This window comes from Bos javanicus, chromosome 17 (genome assembly GCF_032452875.1).
Source record: "Bos javanicus breed banteng chromosome 17, ARS-OSU_banteng_1.0, whole genome shotgun sequence".
NCBI classification, from domain to species: Eukaryota; Metazoa; Chordata; class Mammalia; order Artiodactyla; family Bovidae; genus Bos; species Bos javanicus.
Genome location: NC_083884.1, coordinates 57,446,203 through 57,460,515, shown reverse-complemented (window position 1 = coordinate 57,460,515; position 14,313 = coordinate 57,446,203). Strand labels below are relative to the sequence as shown.

The window sequence follows — 14,313 nt, the reverse complement described above, 5'->3', positions numbered from 1 at the left end:
TGATTGCTCTCAGCTGGACTTTTGAGTTAAGGCCATAAATATTCACATGAAACTCAACAGGGTTTATTAGCTATGTTTAGACACAAACTATATTTATAATAAAACATTACATTTAAAACAAAACACCAAGCTTACTCTAAGTAGATCTTCTCAAACGCATGTCCTACATTCCCCATTCGACATACTAAAGACTTTAAAAATTCTTTACTTAGCTACAGCAATCAGTAAGATTGCCCCAGAGATGGCTTTCTTTAAAAGGCAGCCTCTTATTCACTTAGGAAAGATAAAACTGAATTCCACTTAAGTTGTAAGAACAAGATCATGCTATCAGCACCTTCATCCTGAGAAAGGAAGTTATTATAGTCACAGTTTTATAAATGAGGCTTTAAGAGAGTACTTCCTGGTCAGACAGTTAACGTCAACAGCATTTAATATAGCTTTACATTTCGACATTTTGAAAAGAGCTTTCTGAAAACTTTTCCTGATTCTTTTCCTCCTGTCCCCACAACAGAGGAAAACCAGCTCAAGCTAAACAAACCTTAAGGTAAAATCTACGAAATCCTACCAATGTCTACCGTTATGGTATCATGTAAATATCAGAACTGGTTGTTATTGTTGATAATATCAGCTTAAGTTTTAGTTATTGTACATTTACGCACCCTCTGTCTAATCCCCTCTGTGTGCTGGAGTGAAGTTTCAGGGTACACAACATTAGAAGGAAAAGAAACGTTAGAAAGAAAAGAAAGGAAAGACAACTCACCAATTCCTTGATAATGAAGATGATGCCAGTCAGCATTCACAGTTCAATTTTCAAATTCAAAGTTAGTTCTCTTTTAAACTTATATATATACATATATATATATATATACACATATACACAAACAAGCAAAAAAACCCAACTCCACGAAACCTTGTACAATCCGAATAAGGAACTGCAGATAAAAGCAGCGTGACCTGGGCGCTGCTCATGACTATCTGTATTGCAAGCTCAAGTATTTCCTGTTACGACGCCCATTGGTTCCCACAGGTGCAAGTGCCTATGGGTGTTGCCGCTTTACCCTTCCTTTGGTAAGTGAACCGCTAAAGGAGATTTCAGGTTGGCATAATCAATGCTGGGAACTATTGGGGCAGAACTACCCCGGGCTAATACCAAGAGCCTCCCAAACTAGCTTGATTGTGAATTGATGATTACCTAATTCAAAACGGCTGGAGAAAATTTATTTTAGTAGATGTTTATGATTTTTCTAAGACGCACTGTTATTAAAGAATATTTGTGATTTTACTCAACAAATATGTATTAATTGCTTTCTCTGTGGAAAGCTCTATTTAGGCACTAGGAATATAGTAGTGAACAAAACAAAATCCCTGTGGTCATTCATACACTGTCTGGTAGACTTTTGACTATTTCACATATATAATGAGAAAACTTCCCTAAAGGCAGAGATAAAAGAAATTTGTATGGAAATTTGGAGAGTCAATTGTAGTGCTTATTATACAAAACTAAAAAGCACTGTAATTAAGGCCATGCCACCTTAAACCTTAAAGAACTTTTCCAGAACCTAGTACAGAAAAACAAGATTCTTTATGTTTGCAGTGTTTCTAAAAGGCCAGGTTGGAGGCAATGGCGTATGTTCCAGCAGGGAAAAGGAAAAACTTCTCACCATGAGTCACCAGTGACTAAGTTCTTTTAATTCAGGCTTAAAACACATTTCAAACCCAATTACTTGTACATGCAGAAAACTGATAACCCCAAATTAACATCAGGAGCTTGATTTGACCAATTTTCAGGGTTAATATTAGCAGCTAAGAAAAATAAATGAAGTGCTTTTAATGCGAAAATGCCCCTGTACTGAATTTTGTTATCATTTTGGTCTTATAAGTCTTTACTGCCTAAGGGCCATGTTAGAAGCTTCCATTAGATTTTATTACAAGGAATGTTGTTTTCTTAGATTGTAGCCAGACTGGGACACAATCATCTTGGATATATGATGTCATGGTAGGAATGGCTTTTATTTGTATTCAGTAAAACAAAAACACAATAAATTCAGGGCTGCTCAAAAAAATGTAAAGCCCAGAGAATAAAATATATGGATAAAATCCACTCTTCCCAGCTATGCTTCACTTCCTTAGGATTTTATTATGTTTCAAATAACAAACTTTCTTTTTTGACAACAAATGGGAGAAATTCCCAGAGCCAAATTCATCCATTTAGTGAGTCAATAAATCTTTATTGAGCAACTACTACGTTTCCCTGGTGCCTCAGTCACTAAAGAATCCTCCTGCAATGCAGGAGACAGGAGTTTGATCCCTGGGTTGGGAAGATGCGCTGGAGAAGGAAATAGCGACTCACTCCAGTATTTGTGTCTGGGAAATCCCATGGACAAAGGAACCTGGCAGGCAGTTCTTGGGGTTATAAGGGTCAGACACAACTTAGTGGCTAAACCACCACCACTACATGCTAGGTAGGCACTGTTTCATGAGTTGGGAAAAAGCAATGAATAAGAAAATCTCTGCTTTCATGGAGTCTAAATTCTAGTGGAGGGATATAAGGCAAACAAAAACATAAAATATCTGATGTGTCAGAATGGTGTCCTCTCTCCAGTATAGAGAAGAATGCAATATGAAAGATAAGGATAAAAATAAGAAAATGTACAAAGTAAGCACTTAAGGAATTTAGAGGAGAGAGTAGCAAGAAGATGATCAGAGAAGGCCTCAGGAAAGATGGCATTAAAATTAGATCTGCGGGAATTCCCTGGTAGTCCCAGTGGTTAAGGACTCAGCACTTTGACTGCTGGGGACCTGAGTTTGATCACTGCTTGGGGAAACTAAGATCCCACAAACTGAACTCTGAAATAGGAGGAATAGAAAAGGCATTCCAGGGAAAAGAAACAGCAGGAACAAAGGCCTGAACGTGTAATCAGTATAAGTGCTTGGCTGTAAGCAGGCTGTTCTGGGACACAGGAGATAGATATAGATATATACAGATATAGATATAGATGGATTATGGGGCTATAGGAATGCTAAAACAGGTTGATAAATCTGTACTGAATTTAGTAGGCCACAGGGTATTAAAAGTTTTTAACACAGAAGTGACAAAATCAGAGCTGTACTTTAGGGGGAATAAGAGAGCAATAGTGTATACAGGAAGAACAAAAAAGAGGAGACTGGAAACTTGTCACAGTAGACCTTCCTGAGCACATATTTTGGGCTTTCATTAGCTTTTTCTTGAACCTTTAAGAAATATACAGTAAAACGTGTATTGAGTTGAAAAACCAGATCTAGGTTACAGTGGTCAAGTTTGCCACTGTCGGTATGGCCTTGGGAAGTCACTCACATTGTTGTTGAGTCGCCCAGTCATGTCTGACTCTTTGTAACCCCAGGGACTGCAGCACACCAGGCGTCCCTATCCCTCACCATCTCCAGGAGTTTGCCCAAGTTCGTGTTCATTGCATCGGTGATGCCGTCCAGCCATCTCATCCTCTGATGTCCTCTTCTCCTTCTGCCTTCAATCTTTCCCGGCATCAGGGACTTTTCCAATGAGTCATCTATTCACATCAGATGACCAAAATACTGGAGCTTCAGCTTCAGCATCAGTCCTTCTAGTGAGTATTTAGGGTTGATCTCCCTTAAGATTGACTGGTGTGTTCTCCTTACAGTCCAAGGGACTTTCAGGAGTCTTTTCTAGCACCAAAGTTTGAAGGCATCAATTTTTTGGTGTTCTGCCTTCTTTATGGTCCAGCTCTCACAACAATACATGACCTCTAGGAAGACCATAGCCTTGATTATACAGACCTTTGTTGGCAGAGTAATGTCTCTCCTTTTCGGCACACTGTCTAGGTTTGTCATGGCTTTCCTGCCATGAGGCAATGGTCTTCTGATTTCATGACTGCAGTCACCATCTGCAGTGATTTTAGAGCCCAAGAAGAGGAAATCTGTCACTACTTCCACCTTTTCCCCTTCTATTTGCCATGCAGTAATGGGGCTAGATGCCAAGATCTTAGTATTTTTAATAGTCTTAAGTTGGCTCTTTCACTCTCCTCCTTCACCTTCATCAAGAGGCTCTTTATTTCCTCTTCACTTACTGCCATTCGGAGAAGGCACTGGCACCCCACTCCAGTACTCTTGCCTGGAAAATCCCATGGATGGAGGAGCCTGGAAGGCTGTAGTCCACGGGGTCGCTGAGGGTCGGACACCACTGAGCGACTTCACTTTACTTTTCACTTTCATGTATTGGAGAAGGAAATGGCACCCCACTCCAGTGTTCTAGCCTGGAGAATCCCAGGGATGGGGGAGCCTGGTGGGCTGCTGTCTATGGGGTTGCACAGAGTCGGACACGACTGAAGTGACTTAGGAGCAGCAGCAGCACTTACTGCCATTAGGGCAGTAACATCTGCATATCTGAGGTTGTTGACTTGATTCCAATTTGTCACTCATCTAGCCCGGCAATTCTTGTGATGTGCTCAGCATATACGTTAAACAAACAGGGTGACAGCAGACAGCCCTGACGTACTACTTTCTCGATTTTGAACCAATCAGTTGTCTCGTACAAGGTTCTAACTGTTGCTTCTTGACCTGCATACAGGTTTCTCAGGAGACAGGTAAGATGGTCTGGTATTCCCATCTCTTTAAGAGCTTTCCACAGATTGTCATGATCCACATAGTCAAAGGCTTTAGCATAGTCTATGAAACAGAAATAGATGTTTTTCTGAAATTTCCTTGCTTTCTCTGTAATCCAGAAAATGTTGGCAATTTGATCTCTAGTTCCTCCTCCTTTTCTAAACCCAGCTTGGACATGTGGAAGTTCTTTGTTCACATAATGCTGAAGCCTAGCATGCAGGATTTTAAGCATGATCTTACTAGCGTGGGAGATGAGTGCAACTGTCCAATGGTTAGCATATTCTTTGGTACCACCCTTCTTGGGGAGTGGGGTGAGAATTGATTTTTTCCAGTCCTGTGGGCACTGCTGGGTCTTCCAGATCTGCTGACATAATGAATGCAAAACCTTGCTGACATCATCCTTTAAGGATTTGAATCAAATTGATTATATTCTTTGAGGCTGAAGATGGAGAAGCTGTATACAGTCAGCAAAAACAAGACCTGGAGCTGACTGTGGCTCAGATCATCAGTTTCTCAAAGCAAAATTCAGTCTTAAACTAAAGAAAACAGGGAAAAATAATAGGCCAGCCAGGTATGACTTAAATCAAATCCTGTATGAATTTGCAGTAGAGATAATGAATAGATTCAAAGGACAAGATCTAGTTAACAGTGAGCCTGAAGAACTAGGGACAGAGGTCCGTGATATTGTACAGAAGGTGGCGAATAAAACCATCCCAAAGAAAAAGAAAAGCAAGAGGGCAAAGAGGTTATCTGAGGAGGCTTTACAAATAGTGGAAGAATGAAGAGAAGCAAAAAGCAAGGGAGACAGGGAAAGGTACATCCATTTAAATGCAGAGTTCCAAAAAATAGCTAGAAGAGAAAAGAAGGCCTTCTTCAAAGAACAACGCTTAACAATAGAACAACAAAAGGAGAAAGACTGGAGAGCTCTTCAGGGAAATTGGAAACATCAAGGGAGCATTCTGCCCAAAGATGGATACAATAAAGGATAAAAATGGCAAAGACCTAGTAGACGCTGAAGAGATCAAGAAGAGATGTAAAGAAAACACAAAAGAACACAGAAGTATAAAAAAGATCTTAATGAAGTGGATTACTACAATGGTGTGGTTAGTCACCCAGAGTCAGACATTCTAGAGTGCAAAGTCAAGTGGGCCTTAAGAAGTACGCTGTTAATAAAGCTAGTGGATGTGATGAAATTCCAGGAAGTCACTCATACTGAGTCTCAATTTCCCTACATGTGACCTATTAATTATTCTTTTTGGAGCCAGGAGCCACGGGATTCATCAAGTGATTAGATACTGAGGATAGAGCAAACACAGCACTAAAAAATGGTTTCAAGTGATTAAAATAACAAGCAGCTATCACTTGTTAAACACTTCCTATGCATTTATCACTGTACTTGGTGCTTTACATAAATCACATCATTTATTCCTTATAAGCCATAAGGGCTTCCCTTATGGCTCAGCTGGTAAAGAATCTGCCTGCAATGTGTGAGACCTGGGTTCAATCCCTGGGTTGGGAAGATCCCCTGGAGAAGGGAAAGGCAACCTACTCCAGTATTCTGGCCTGGAGAATTCCATGGACTGAATAGTCCATGGGGTCGCAAAGAGTTGGACATGACTGAGCGACTATCACTTCACTATTCCTTATAAGAATCTTGTGAGGCCCATATTTTTGTTTTACAGATGAGAGAACTGAGAGCTTTAAACACTTAAGTAACTTAACCAGGATAAGCAAACTGGCATAGTGATAAAGCCAAAATAGGTGCCTGGGTCTGAGTCTCAGGCCCTTTCTCTTTTCAATGTATCATGCTGTTTTCTACATGGCAGATAAATAATGCTAACATTTGTTCTTGGGTTGCAACAGAATCATTCTTTTAACACTCTTTTGATGCACTAAAAGCCCTCAGTGAAAATATGAAACTAAATGTGAACATAATCTAATAATTTTCCATCATTAATTCATTCACATCCATTCAACTGACATGTAATGAGCACCCTTCATACTCTGTGCCTGCTATTAAATCTTGATCTAGAAGAGTTAAAAACTCTATTTATGTGGTTTGGGGAAATATTTGTGTATTTACACAGAAAGCCTTCAAGAAGTAAAGGCTAATATTTGCAATAGAATGAAAAATTGGCCATGAACTCCGATTCTGTTTTGTATGCCTACTGCCAAGACCAATTAGGTTATTAGTTTATTTAAGAAAGCATTCTGTCTTGATTAGTGCCATCTATTGTAATGGGTAAATAAAATGTATTTGAATTGTCATAAGCCTTGATTGCTATGGACAAAAGCCACTGTCATTAGACAGAAAATGAAACATATAAAAATACTACACAGAGTCCTAGTTTGATTTGGAAATAAAAGGTTATCCTCCTGTCCATCAAAAATAGTGTGAGGAAGTAAAACTGAAATCTTCTAATGAGTACTTTGATAACTGACTAAAATAGTAAGCATAACAAATATGGGGTTGATTTTGCTATCCATCATTTTTACTGAGGCCAGGGGTTAGGTGAAAGGTTCCCAAACACTAGGCTACAACATATCAGTTCCAATGTTAGGAGCTAAACTGACATGAGCCACCTATAAGTAGGTTTTGCTAGGTGTAAGATGTTTATTACATGGCATGTTCCTCTTCTCACTCTAGGGATGATAAATGTGTATCTTTGAGAAAGGGGATAATGGTTAGGAGTTGATCTGCGTATCATGAAACTGACCCCTATGCCACTCTGATGTAAAATAGAAATAATTTACAAAGACTTTAAATATACTCATTTCTAACAAATCCCAGGTCAGACAGAAAAAAATGCATTCAGTTCAGTTCAGTTTTAGGTAACTTTAAAAACATGTAGCTGGAATGATAAAATTTATCAACTTAATTCCTACATCATAAAATTTCTGAATACCTGTTATTTTTAATTTGTTGCCCATAGCCTGTAAGTTAGTTACATCACATTTTGGTCCATAAATTCAATGCATCTAATCCATTATTAGATGTAAGTAAATTTTTTTTTTTACTACAATGAATTCGAGTTTGAAAATAGTAACAAATTTTTAACGTATCCTTACAAATGACAAAGTAACCAATTAAATGAATGTTAAAGCTAAATAATCACAAACTACACTTTCCATGAAGAAATGCAATTGTACAATATCCCATAACTCAAAACTACTAATCCAAAACTATGGTGGGACTCTTTCATTGAAGACTGAAAAGAAGTCTTCTCTTAGAACAGTCACAAAACACTGTTTGATGGAAGCTTTCCCTCTGTCCACCTGCTTTCTTTTTAGGGGGAGGGAAAAAACAGACTGAAGGAAAAGATTATAAAGGAAAGATGCTTTTAATGTCTATAAAATAAACTCTAAAAAAACCCTAAAGTCAAAGTACCAATAGTTACTTTTCATTCATTCTCCCATATCACTGAAACCAACAAGTATGAACAGTGGCAAGTAAGAGAACTTTTTTCAGGTTGGCTTAAAAATTAAGCCAAATTAGATATCAAGGTAGACTCTGAGATTACAATGATTTGACTGTATATGACTCAAGTGCTAAAGAAAGTATAAAATGGGTTATTGTATTTACTGGGCAGTACTTGCATCCTGCTAAACTAAGAATTATTTGAGAACTCCAAACCAAAAAAAGCATGTATTCTTTGGTGGTTATAACCATGGAAGGATGAGGCTCCTTCTTAATCTCTGCTTTTGATTATATTTTTTTAATCAAAAAGTAACAGGTATAATGAAAACCAGTATTTTACATATTAACAGCTTCTCAAAGTGTAGTTTTATTTTGTGAAACAAATGAAAATAAACTCCCACAGAATTGCTACGCTCCTAACCAACCTCCCCTACCTCCACCCCATGTCCCCAGAAATAAAAAGTTATTATAGACCCTGCCTATTATTAAAAATCCTATTACAAGGGTTTTCTTGTCATTGTCTCTGGGTCAATACCATAGCATAACATGGTTTAAATGACTGCTTTAGTAATCACTCAGGGGAGTATCAGAATATTTTCTTTTCTTAGAAGGAACTAAAGTTTCATCTTGAGAGACCATAATTTGTACCAGACAGAAATGAGCTAACAAGGATGATGGAAGAGCTTATCTATTCAAACATTTCTATTACTTTGCAGGATTATTGTTACCGAGATTCTCAATCCTTCTACAGACTATTTTATACATTACATGCACTACATGGAGAAGGCAATGGCACCCCACTCCAGTACTCTTGCCTGGAAAATCCCATAGAGGAGCCTGGAAGGCTGCAGTCCATGGGGTCGCTAAGAGTCGGACACGACTGAGTGACTTCACTTTCACTTTTCACTTTCATGCACTGGAGAAGGAAATGGCAACCCACTTCAGTGTTATTTCCTGGAGAATCCCAGGGACGGGGGAGCCTGGTGGGCTGCCATCTATGGGGTCCCACAGAGTCGGACACGACTGAAGTGACTTAGCAGCTTAGCAGCATGCACTACATAATAAATACATGCCCCTTATAAACCTAGGCTTTCCAGGTGGTTCTGTGGTAAAGAATCTGCCTGCCAATGTAGAAGATATGGGTTCCATCCCTGGGTCAGGAAGATGCCTTGGAAAAGGAAATGGCAACCCACACCAGCATTCCTGCCTGGAGAATACCATGGACAGAGGACCATGGTGGGCTACAGTCCAGGTGGTCGCAAAGAGTCAGAGTCAACTAAGCATGCATGCCCCTTGTAAATAACCCTCTGGAGTTAACTAACCTTCCTTTTACTTATACCTAGGGTTCTGGAAAAATAAATTTAATGTAAAAAAGTTATACTTTATACATCTTAAACATAGTCTCTCATATTTCAAATTTGTTTTTGTGTATCTACTATTTGTATTTGTGTATTTGTTCCTCTCATAACCATAACTTCTGTTTCTGAGGACTTCTCAGAAAGAGAAGTCCTTTCTCTTTCTGGTGGAATTTTCATAACCACACCAAACTCCACACTCTCTGAAACCATTGTACCTGATACAAAACAGTTCTGTATCAGGTAATATCAAATGAAAATCCTCAAATGATACATTACCTCTACTTATTATCACCCTCATGTAAGATATCTTCAGTAATTTTTGTCTTGGATTTAAACATTCAGTTCTCTGTAAGCCTTCTACATTATGTCTTTGAGAAATAATACAGCATTTCTTTCTTCTTCTTAGCTGCCCATTACTGAACACAGGCAAAGGCTTCCAATAAGACATTATTTTCAACCTGAAATAAAGACAATATCTAAATAACTGCAAAATGATAGGGTAATTACGTGAGATAAGTCACTTCAGTCCTGTTGGACTCTTGGGACTCTATGGATTATAGCTCTTCTGTCCATAGGATTCTCCAGGCAAGAATATTGGAGGGGATCATCCCCCAGTATTTCCCCCAAGCCATCATTTTCTAAGTCTACTTCTATCAAAAAGAAACCTGTCTCAAGGGTGAGGAGAAGCAACACACACACAAAAAAGAGGTTAAAAAATTCAAATGTAAAACCGCTGGGAACAATCATAACAAAGCGTGTGCATTCAAGAGAACACTGGAAAGTAGTCAAGACAGTATTAACATATCCTAAGTATTCTGAACAACTAGCCTGGTCATTAATTTTCACATCTGTCAAAGTAGGAGGCTGCCCCTCATTTCCTACCCTCTATGGCTTTCCACTATTTGTTTTAGCATTTTACTAGACATACACTTGCTTTCCACCAGTGTAGTGTCTGGTTTAAATAGGCTTCTCTCTCTCCTTAGCTTGTCCTGGAATTTCGCCTAAAGTTCAGTCCTGGTAGCTTTTAGGACAAGAATTCTAACTGGAAAGTGGTGTTAGTTCAGTGACTCCAATACTTCTTTTCAAAATTTAGTTTGACTTTTCAATTATCTTTCCAACACATCAAAGATAAACAGTCAAACTTACTATATTCGTTCCTTTAAGTCTGCCTTGTAAACACTGATACTGGTGTGCTGCCGAACCTGAAAGAATTTCTGAGCTCCTCTCTGAGCCCAAGTGAAAAAAGAAGCAGGGTCTATCAAAATTTAAACAGCCTAATGAATCAAAAACCTGCATCTCCAAGAGGGGCCCTTCCCTTTCCACTTGTCTGTGGGAGTTAAAGAAGCCCGGTTCAACTTTTCACGCTCTGAGGAAGCACTGAAGTCAGGAAGCCCCTCACTTTCAAGGCATCCACGCCCAACTAGGAGAAACAGATGGGAAGCCAGGCGGCCAGTGAGCCGAGGTCCCTAGCCCCTCGCTCCTGCCCTTTCCCGGATCCTCGCACTTCAGCCGGACCCTCCAGTCCGTGCGTTCTCCCAGAAGATGTTAATTACATAATCCCCGTTCCTCAGAGTCACCCACGGAGTCCTGGGGGCTCCCGCGGTCCCCCGTCTCCCACTCCGTCCTAAGAAAGCTCAGCTGACTGCACCCGGGGAGCGGCGGCCGGCTGTCGCGATTCGCCCAGCGCCGCGACCCGGACCCAGACCCCCTCTTCTCGCCAACGCGGGGCGGGGCCGCACCTCCGCCGCAGCCCCTGGGGAACCCCTCAGACTCAGGTCCTCAGCCCCCAAGGGGTCCCCCGTCACAGCCGCTGTCCCAGCTCCTCTCGGTGTCCCCCAACACACCTGCTGTCCCAAGCCTCAAGGAGTCCACTTTGCCGCTCAGACCCTCTGTCCTGGTCCATTTCTGGGGCTCCTCCTTTGAGACCCTCTTCCCCAGCCGCTCTCGGGGTCTTCCCTCAGACCCACTGTCCCAGCTCCTTTCAGGGTCTCGCCCTCCTCAGATCCACCGTCCCAACTCCTCTCAGGTCTCCCCCCTCCCTCAGATCCCCTATCCCAGCTCCTCAGGGTTCCCTCCTTACACCCAATGTCCCAGCTCCTCTGAGGGCCCCCTCCCGTCACTCCCGCTGTCCCAAGCCCTCTCGAGGTTTCCCTCTCAGGCCCGCGGGGCCGGCCCCTCTGAGGGGTCTCCTCTCCACAGAGAGGACTGTCAAAACCACTCCCGGAACTCCTCTCCCTCGAGTACTCGCCGACCCCACTCCGCCCTGGGTCGGCTCGTCTTGACTCACTCTGTCAACTCCTCGCGCCCCGGTGCTCTCACCTCAGATCTGCTGTCACCACCCCGGGCCCCGCGTCGCCGCCGCCGCTTCCTCTCTCACACTTGCTCCGGAGTCGCTCTTCTGCCGCTGTTCCCCGGTGAATACCTGGGTCCAGTCACTGAATGTCCGGTCCAGCAGCGCAGAGCGTCCGCCCGCGGTCTCCGTGTCGGGTCCCACTCTCGCAAGCAGGACCCCAACGCCGCCGTCGCAACTGGGCGCCTCACGGACCCTCCCGCGGCAGCCGCTGCTGCTGTCCGAGGTGCGGCTCCTGCCAGGGGTGGCCAATCGCACCCGACTGCGCCGAGCGCGCTCCGCCCAATTGTCCCAGTCTGCCCGCCCCCTGCCCCCGGCCACGCCCCTAGTCAGGCTCCGATAGGCTCTCTACTGACCTTCCCTGATCGTGGGGCACAGACCCGTGGCTGGATATAGGTACTTGATTGGAGGTGCCTGGGAAGCCGAGCGGTCGATGGCTCCCGAGGATTGGCGGAGTTGAATGTGGGCGGGATACGGAGGGGCGGGGTTTCCTCAGACGCGGAAGACCTCGCAACTTCAGATACACACTGGCCCGCCTGGGGTGGGGTCTGGCTTGTTTGTGCTGCGTTGGGGGTCAAAGTTCATGGCACTCCTGTCTGAGTTTTCTTGGGAGACTCCCAAAGGCTGAGGCCCCCTGGGGCTCCCTGGGACCACCTTGTTAAGAGTCTTTGGGGTCCCCATTCTCCCTTTATACCTGGCACACCTTTCTAAGTAATTCTGACATAAATTGATAATGGCATTTATTCACTAACGACTTGTAACTGTTTCCTGAATTTAAACTCTCTAATATCTTTGTCTAGGGAGTTGCCCTTCCTTGCATTGCATTCTACAGACGTCAGTTTGATGCTGCTGGGGGGAAAAGAGTCTATATACTACGTGCATACTCTGCACAACTTGGCAGTCAACACTGACGGGGCACATTTTGATAGGTACAAAGACAAAGCTTAAGAAATACTTAGTTTGTGGGTTATGATAATCATTTTGACAAGTAGGAACAGGAACTGTGTGCTAGGGGAACCCTTGCTAGCTTTAGCAAGGCTTCAACATACTCTTTTTCAGGGCAACATGAAATGATTTTAATGATTTTGTGGGAATTAATGGCCAAAGTATAATGAACTTTGACCCAAAAGCAACCCGTGATAACCAGAGAGACCCATCTTGACCCAAGCAGCAAGAGGATACTTGCCAGTGGTGAAAGTGCATCCTATTAACTCAGAGTCATTCTTTATATTTTTGTGAAACTGGCTATGTTGATTAAATCAATTAAATTAAACCTAAAACTCCTACCGGCACCCCAAAACCCTAAAGTTTATGGACTTTGACAATTCAGCCTTTTGTGAAGACATTGTTTCATTTTAGGAACACAGTTTGTTCCTAAGCCTTGTCAGATGTATACAGGACTTTGCTCTTACAAAAGTCTCCATCATTAACTCTTCTTTAACTCCTGCTAACAAAAATTTTCTAAACTATTCAGGTTTTTCCTAGTATTTTTAAAATCATTGTTGTGTGTTGTTAGTCGCTCGTCGTGTCCGACTCTTTGCAACCCCATGGAGGTCCTCTGTAGCCCACCATGGTCCTCAGTCCATGGAATTCTCTGGGCAAGAATACTGGAATGGGTTGCCATTTCTTTCTCCAGGGTATCTTCCCGACCCAGGGATCAAACCTGCAACTCTTGAGTCTCCTGGATTGGCAGGTGGATTCTTTACCACTGTGCCAGTGGGGAAGGATGGCACAGTATGATTTAAAATCATTATTTAAAGTAATGCTCATTCCAATTAAGATCATTCTGATCTAAGATCGTACTGTAGATAGCACCTGAGCCGTGTGACTGAGTGCCTTTTTGGGAAGGGATGCAGAGATTTCAAGGTGGTAAAACTTGGTTTTAAGGGAACTTGATTTTTAGAGGCCTAGGGAAAGACTGTCCAAAATCATATTAGACAACTATACTTGTTGGGTAAGACTAAAGTCATGGGAGAATTTTTTTGACTAGGTCCCCTTTCTTTATAAAGTATTTATTAGTTAAGAGCTCATCCTGAAAATGTGAAAGTGTTAGTTGCTCAGTTGTGTCCCACTCCTTGCAACCCCTGGGACTGTAGCAACCCCCACCCCCTCCCTGCCGGCTCTTCTGTCCAAGGGGTTCTCCAGGCAAGAATACTGGAGTGGATAGCCATTTCCTTCTCCAGGGGCTCTTTCTGACCCAGGGATTGAACCCAGGTCTCCTGCATTGCAGGCAGATTCTTTACCAGCTGAGCCACCAGGGAAGCCCAAGAGCTCATCCTACTAATTGCAATATGGATGGGAAAAAATGGGTTAAGTTCACTATGCAAGTGTTCAGTTCTGTCTAGTTACATAAAAAAGAAATGCATGATCATTAACAGATACTATTTTCAATTAAGTAGACAAAAGTAAGCAACATAGACATGCCAGTGTCTTGAAAGGAAACCAATTAGCAATGATATCAACACTTTAAAAAAAAATCATTATATCATTGTATCAGTGAACTCTGATTTCTAAAATGTTGGTGCTTTGTTTGGTGTTATTGCTACTGATGGAAACTAGTTGCTCAATAT

General features: G+C 42.1%; 1 protein-coding gene across 3 annotated transcripts in view; it reads right to left on the bottom strand.

The window, feature by feature from the left end:
- TAOK3 (TAO kinase 3) overlaps positions 1-11,923 on the bottom strand; it is a 197,851-nt gene extending 185,928 nt beyond the window's left edge. The window contains exon 1 of one of the 3 annotated variants that reach the window (XM_061384853.1): positions 11,713-11,923. The gene's annotated coding sequence lies outside the window, so the exon portion shown is untranslated. Of the gene's footprint in view, positions 1-760; positions 11,077-11,712 lie in introns of those variants that run through there. The other 2 variants (XM_061384855.1, XM_061384857.1) reach the window with 2 other exon arrangements.
- Between the last annotated feature and the right edge of the window lie 2,390 nt (positions 11,924-14,313).